Source organism: Periplaneta americana, chromosome 5 (assembly GCF_040183065.1).
Source record: "Periplaneta americana isolate PAMFEO1 chromosome 5, P.americana_PAMFEO1_priV1, whole genome shotgun sequence".
In the NCBI taxonomy this organism is placed as follows: domain Eukaryota; kingdom Metazoa; phylum Arthropoda; class Insecta; order Blattodea; family Blattidae; genus Periplaneta; species Periplaneta americana.
The window spans coordinates 121,440,226-121,447,287 of NC_091121.1; the positions used below are offsets into that span (position 1 = coordinate 121,440,226).

The 7,062-nt window shown below is 34.0% G+C and overlaps 2 long non-coding RNA genes across 3 annotated transcripts; one reads left to right on the forward strand and one right to left on the reverse strand.

Moving 5' to 3' along the window:
- The first annotated feature begins 402 nt into the window (after positions 1 to 402).
- On the forward strand, positions 403 to 1,906 carry LOC138700124 (uncharacterized). The gene is made up of 2 exons (XR_011332235.1): positions 403 to 785; positions 1,548 to 1,906. It is a non-coding gene; the product is annotated as an uncharacterized lncRNA (long non-coding RNA).
- Positions 1,907 to 2,846: 940 nt separating this feature from the next.
- On the reverse strand, positions 2,847 to 6,388 carry LOC138700123 (uncharacterized). Of its 2 annotated transcripts, XR_011332234.1 has the most exons (7): positions 6,232 to 6,388; positions 5,179 to 5,369; positions 4,886 to 4,944; positions 4,669 to 4,738; positions 3,873 to 3,934; positions 3,643 to 3,770; positions 2,847 to 3,301 (listed from the first exon to the last, which is right to left on the reverse strand). It is a non-coding gene; the product is annotated as an uncharacterized lncRNA (long non-coding RNA). The 2 variants fall into 2 exon arrangements; XR_011332233.1 differs by lacking the exon at positions 6,232 to 6,388 and having other exon boundaries at positions 5,179 to 6,012.
- Between the last annotated feature and the right edge of the window lie 674 nt (positions 6,389 to 7,062).

Consider the following 7,062-nt stretch of genomic DNA (forward strand, 5'->3'; position numbering starts at 1 on the left):
AAGAGTGTTATCGTCTGCCTGAGTTTCCTAGTTCAAAACATATCATGGAATAATACTTGCAGTACGCGTACATTATATATTTGCTCTACCTTCTTGCCAGAGCTGATACACGAATAACATGTATTTGCAACTCTTCTATTTGAGATATTACATTTAAAAATTCATAGTGTCATGCGTGAGACATTCAGCTACATGTCAGTATATTTCCAATTATTATCAGTGCCCTAGAATGGAATTTACAGCATAAAAACTGAGAGAGCGCGTCAATTTCCCTATTCCAGCAATGTTAGCAGGGCGAGCGCTTGGGTCCACCGTCGACCTTTGCGGTACTCTGTCTATATAGAGCCACAGTCTAAGGGCCTGTACTACGACTCTTGGATAAAGTTCTAGTTTAAACTTATCCGGCAGATGGCATATTTATCCGGAAGTTGGGTTGTAATTGCGTACTACGACTTTTGGTTATGTGCAATCTGGAGGCTAAACTTCCAGATTAGCAATCCGGGAGGCAGAGTAGCAGATAGGCGTTATCCGGAGGTTGGAACTCGGTGTTGAAATCAAGATGGCTGCACGTCGTACAGCTGGTGATTTGAAGGATCAATTTAATTTTGATACTGATTCTGATGATGAGTTCTGGAGCAGATGCTTCGTTATATCAGAACAGCAAAACGAATTAGGCTGCGTCCAAATAATTTTGAAGAGTGGGATGACGAGAAATTTTTTAGACAGTTTCGAATAACGAAACCTACTACATGAAATCAATTATCAACTGAAACAAGACACAGCTCGTAAGTACACAGTTAATAATAAGCTACACTATTTCGGTAGGTATTACATCAATATTTTGTATATAATAGCACTATAATAATTATTTTGAAGTACAGTAACCTGTAATACAGTAGAAGTGAGGTTAGAATGTTGCTTCATGCAGGTGTTCTGTTGCCCTTACAAGGTATGAAGGTGATTGATATAATAATATAGGGCAACCTACAATAATAACAGTTTCAAAATACTTTTATATAAAAAATAATAACAGTATATAATATATCAAAATCCTTTATATGGTAAACTACCATTTCTTCACAATTGCGTTACCACTTTATGATACAAATGTACTCACATATTTGGCTTCTAGTCAAGTCATATGTACCATAAACGAAAGAAAAATTGAGTGCCGACACCAATTTCCCAAATAAAGGTGGAAAGTTGCTGTGAAAGTGGAGTGCGGTGGAGAGGTACGGGTAGGCGGGATTGCTCTATCGAGATAGAAGGGTAGGCGGCAGGGAAGGACAGCACATTCATTTCATTACTGTGTTTCCTTACTAATTAAAGGGAAAAGACAAGTTTTCGTAAGATCGAGTTAGTGGCAGTTAGGTTAGTATGATTTGCATATATTTACAATTGTCTAAAAAAAAAAAAATGTCAAAACTGCATCCAAACCTCTCTTCCAGGCTATCCTGTAGGGAGTCCTTGCCTTCTTTTGGTAACGCTATTGTAAAGATTTACCGGTAAAGGTGTAACCAAATCTGATTGTTTATACATTTTTCCAGAAATAATGCCTTACCTCCAATGGACCAACTACTACTGGTATTGAGATTCTATGCCACTGGGAGAACATTGACAACAGTAGGAGATTTTTTGTGGGGTCCACGAAGTTACAGCAGGAACTGTTGTCAATCGAGCTAGTGCTGCACTTGCTGCTTGGTTTAATTGAAGTGATGACTTTTAATGCTTCATTGGGAGTAGTTTTATTTGCTCCAGTAATTAAGTGCAAGGCTTGTTTTTTTTCCACCCCAAGGGATTCTGTCTCTCTTTTTGATGCTGTTACGAATACTTCTGAATAGTATTTTAATACAGGTTTTATGTATATATTATAGGGCTTGATTAAAGTTTTCCTAGAACTGTTTCATTTTGTGTCTACTAGTTGTTTAGTCAACTCTCCGAAGATAGATTGGAATACCGATAAGGCATCACTCATGAGACAACTGTCAGGAGATAATGTGGTAGGGTGCCCAAGTTCCCTTCTCCTTCCTTGCATATATAGCTCACCAGTAGGAGTAGGCCTAACATATTTCACTAATCAGACTTAAGATATGCTTGCTATATACAGTATTATTATTTAACAAACTGTAACAGTTTATTGAATTTTAGACGTGACAATTTTTCTTCATTTCCTGAAAGTTTTGGAATTGGCATTTATGTTTTGCAAGGGAGCTGTTTCATTCACGCTAGGCCTAGTGATTCATGTATGCAAACATATTCATATCGTTACTTTTTAAATATATTTTATTGCTTGGATCCCTCACAGTGATGTCTTAACAGGCTAAGATGATTCAAACACAAAGGTTTGATAAATACATTTTAAAAATTATGACCAGGTACACTGTAGGCTATTTAAAACAATAAAAATGCACTGTATCTGCAATTCAAATTTATTTTACATAGGCAAAATATGGTAAAACAACATTTTTCATGAGGCACATTAATTGAAGCGTCAGCTGGAACAACGTTATAAGTTATATTTGGTAAAATTTAGAGGAGCTGCAAAAATGTGTATATGCGTACCACTTTGTTCTTATGAGGGTAGCAAACTTTTGAGTGGACAAATTTCACGTACTGCATTGATGGACAGTCGCAACCCAAGGAGTATAGCAAGGTAACATGACATACAACATTATTACACGGAAACACACAGAATGAAAATTTTGTAACTTACAACGTTGTTCCAGCTGACGCTTCAATTGTATTCAGGTACTCTGTGAATGTGTACTTAAAACAAGAGAGATGCACTATAGCTGCAATTAAATTTAAAATTTATTTATTTATTTTGTATGAACAAAACACGACATTTTTCAGGAGATACAATAAGCATAATCATTTATTACATCCACTGTCTCATTATATATGCTATGGTACATGTCATATTTACAAATTAATAATATACAGGCTAATACATAAGAGTACACAGTAACTGTAATTAAACACAACACAAATACATATGCAAATACACAAAACTTGGAAAACTGTGGCAGAGCCAACTTCAGCTATAAGCCCAATTTGTTAGAGATCTGCACGGGCCATAATTCTTAGGCCCGGCCCATCTCGGCCTGATCTGAACCAGACCCGAACCCAACCAGAAACCTTAGATTAGCTAATAATTATCACCTGACTCGAACCTAATCCTGAAGACTAGCAGATAAAGCAGAGGCCAGAGACCACAGGGATCAAGAACAGCTGCAAGAGATTATCACTCCATTAGAAGGATGAGAAGAAGTAATCTCCCAGTCATCCAGGTCAAACAAATCTTGTCAACAAAATTAAACATATTTTTTGTTAAAACATATAGAATGGGTGATTATTGTAGCATTTACTTTCTGCCACTAATTGAAGATGTCCTTGTAGATAGACCACCCATTAAAGAGGAGGAAAAAGTAATGTAAAAACTCCAAATCTTACTTTTGATATTCCAAACCCCATCTCTTCGCAAACATGAGGATATGACTTACTTTTATTTCAAATCATTCTATGTTATAATGTTAGCATCCAACTTTCAACTAATGTATTTTTTAAAGAAATCACTGTAATAGTACTGAAGTTCATGAATTTCTAACATCTCAAGTAAAATTAAGTCAACATTAAACTTACAGTTCACAGATGGAGAAAGATTTTTCAATGTGGCTAATGCATTCCTCAGAGGCTTGCTTTTTCTTTCTTTCTTTTTGTTTTTAAGCACCCTTGGGGTGTAACTCGATCAGCTATTATCCCATTATCAGCTGAAATATTTAAGAGAGGGATATATGCTTATATTCAGACCTTTCTGGGTTTAGCCTACACTACCTACACTGAATAAACCAGTAATTTAACTTAAAACTTACTTTCATTACACTGTGTAAATACCCGTACAGTGGAAGACCTTCATCTGCTGCACCAGCTGACTCTGTAATATTTTAAGAGTGGAATTAATTCTTAAGATATTTAATTCTGGAGAAAGATGATGTTTTATCATAAATGTGTGGACACTTCAAAGTCAGCAGCTGTAACAGTATTGTATTTTCTAACGTGCTATTAATCCAAACTCATTTTTAACAATAAGAAAGTGAAGCTGCAATAAAAAAGAGAGAGAGAAAACCAAGCAAATAGTTCTATTGTAAATAGAGTGTAGTCAGTTTCTGTTTTACCTTATGAAAATATATTTTTCAGTTTTTCTGTACACAAGAAATCATTCACAAGTTTCAAAGTGAGAGTCCTCACGGTAAAATTGAAATACAACTTAACATAATGTGGCCTAATCTAATTACAAACCCATTACAGAGAAATCTCAAAATAAATTCTTCAGTTTAGTGTACTTTCTATTTTTAGGCTTACATTTATAAATTTCAAATTCCCACTCAACTCCCACATAATATTATAATACAATGATGTTTAATTTTTAAGACATCCATTTCTTGTGACCATTTCATCATTATGTACAATTTATATTTTAACATTTTTTTTTAACTTTTGCATCTAATTTATCTACTGCTTGCTGCAGATTTCATATAGTATGTGTGTTAGTTTTATTTTCAACATGTTGGCTGAAAATGTGTTTACATGTTACAGCTATTTCGGATTGGAAAAGTAAGCATCATACGTAGAATGTGAAAGAACGTTTTGTAGTATAAATCAAATTACCTGGAGATATTGTTGGGATGTCCAGTTTCACGTCAAAAACTAAAGAATTGCACTGTGAACCTGAATGGTACTGTAAATAAAAAAGAAATAATAGTATTATAATGTAATACCGACATTAAATTAAATTTGTATAACAATTTTCAAGAAGCTAATATTTTGTTTTTATCTCTAAAGCTCATCATCTCTTCTTCTGACTCTTAATTCCTTACACACTAACCTCATTCGTGTTATTAGCTGCACTGGTATCAGTGGAATTTGGTTTAGTTACTACTTCGGCTGTAACAAAAGTAAGTAAATAAATAAATAAATGAGTGAATGAATGAATAAATAAATAAATAAATGAGTGAATGAATAAATAAATAAATAAAAAGAATTCAAACTTGTGTTACACAATTTCCTCTGCTTATTATGTAATAATTGTATAAATTAACATATAAGTGAACTTATGCATTGAATATGAATAAAATCACTGAGAAATCACTCAATTGATAGGAGAATTAAATCACTTACCTTGGCTAAGTTTGGATTTGGTTTTGCTTCAGTTGGAGGGGCTCCAATTGTTTGTAGCCTGCATTGTCTCTCTGCAGCAGCAATTTTCTTTGTGTTCTTTTCCAAGAATTCAAATTTGCTTCTCAGCTGTTTTCAGGTCCTTGTATTTGTGCTGATGTTACTATATTCTTCCCATGCTTCATTCTATATTACTAAAAAGGAAGTAAAACTAGGTTAATTCCATATGCAACCTACAACATTAGAAAATATACTGTATTTCTCTTTTTCCCTTATCTAAGTTTCTATACCTAAATAAGCAAGAGCTTTTACTGGACGATTGTCAGTACAATATCAAACATATGACTATACTGTACATAGAAACTTTGGAAAAAACTTAATATCTCCTGTTTCTGTGTTATTTTACGAGGTGTTGAATGTGCATTACAGTGAGTGATTATAGTCGAACTGGTAGCAGCAACAGATATTGCATTTTAGTGAAAACGTCTCTCCACCTCATGCTGTTTTTTTTTTTTTTTTAAATAATGTTAAGCCCTATCTGTGATCGAATGGTATTATAGGCCTAATACAAAATATGCGCCCATTTACTAACAGTAAAATACGTAGGCCTAACATGCTGAAATATTGGTAATTTGCTAGGAACAGTGTACCTTGCTGTACTAATGTTGGTTAGAAATCCCAGGCCAAAAACATCATTCATTATTATCAGTATCAGTGAACTTTTCTTTTTAAACGAGTTACTGTGCCTTCGACCCATGATTTGAAGCCGTGAAGTACACTATTTCTAAAAAAAAATTACCGAAATAGGCCCTATTCACTAATAATGTAGGCTATACAACAAACTGAAAGCACACTTAATATTAATTACAATACAAAAATAATTGCCACCTACTCTTCTTGTGCAGTTACACATGAATAAAACAATGATTATGGAGAAAAACGCACTTTTGCTGGAACCCGCACCCTCCTCTTTAGGCCTACTAATTAAAACCAAAATACTATCGTATTGTAGGAATTATTACTATTCGAAAAGAAACATAACCTTTAAAATCTTACCTTTTGCTTCCATGTAAAGTTTCTTCATACAGTATGTGTAATTTTCTGTTCTTCACTCTGTTATTTTCTTGGCTGGAGCTTCAGTATTATAATAAATAATAACAATAACGCTTACAATAAAACCTCAAAATAAATAGTACCATATAAACACGGAATATAAACATGAAAAACGCGGGGAAAGGTATACCAACGCAATAAATTTCACTACATTTTCAGTAACTTCATTGCCAACGTAATAAAAATGTTACTATATCTTCCGGATAACAATCCTGCAGTTAAAATCCGCTGGTAGTACAGAACAAAATATTTAACTTCCAGATTGCTAAACTGGAGTATACGAATCTGGAGCTTTAACAGGCGATCGTAGTACAGGCCCTAAGACATACAGTCACGCAACTCATACGTATAAAATATGCCAACATTTGACAACTGGCGCGACAGTAGCCCTCTAGCGGCAGGCAAGTTAAAAGTGTGCACACGACATATGATAACATATCAGAAAACGGGTTTTGCGTAATTTGTTTTATATTTTTATGTTATACAGTAAGTGTATATGATTCTTATTAATTTTAATTTAGAATCCTATAAGAATTTCACACGCAGTTAATCTACAAGTTTCAGAAGCTGAGAATAAACGTAATTCTTTCTGCTCCTTACAACTGAATCATGGAACTGTTCACGTATCATGGTTTGAAATAATATAATTGTTCGTACGTGGATGGTTAATTAAATTCATTCCTGAATATATTTATGAATCATTAGAACTCTATATTTCCTGTGAGAAGAGTCAAAATTAGTAGCTTCAAAATTGTAGGTTACATTGCGTGGTGA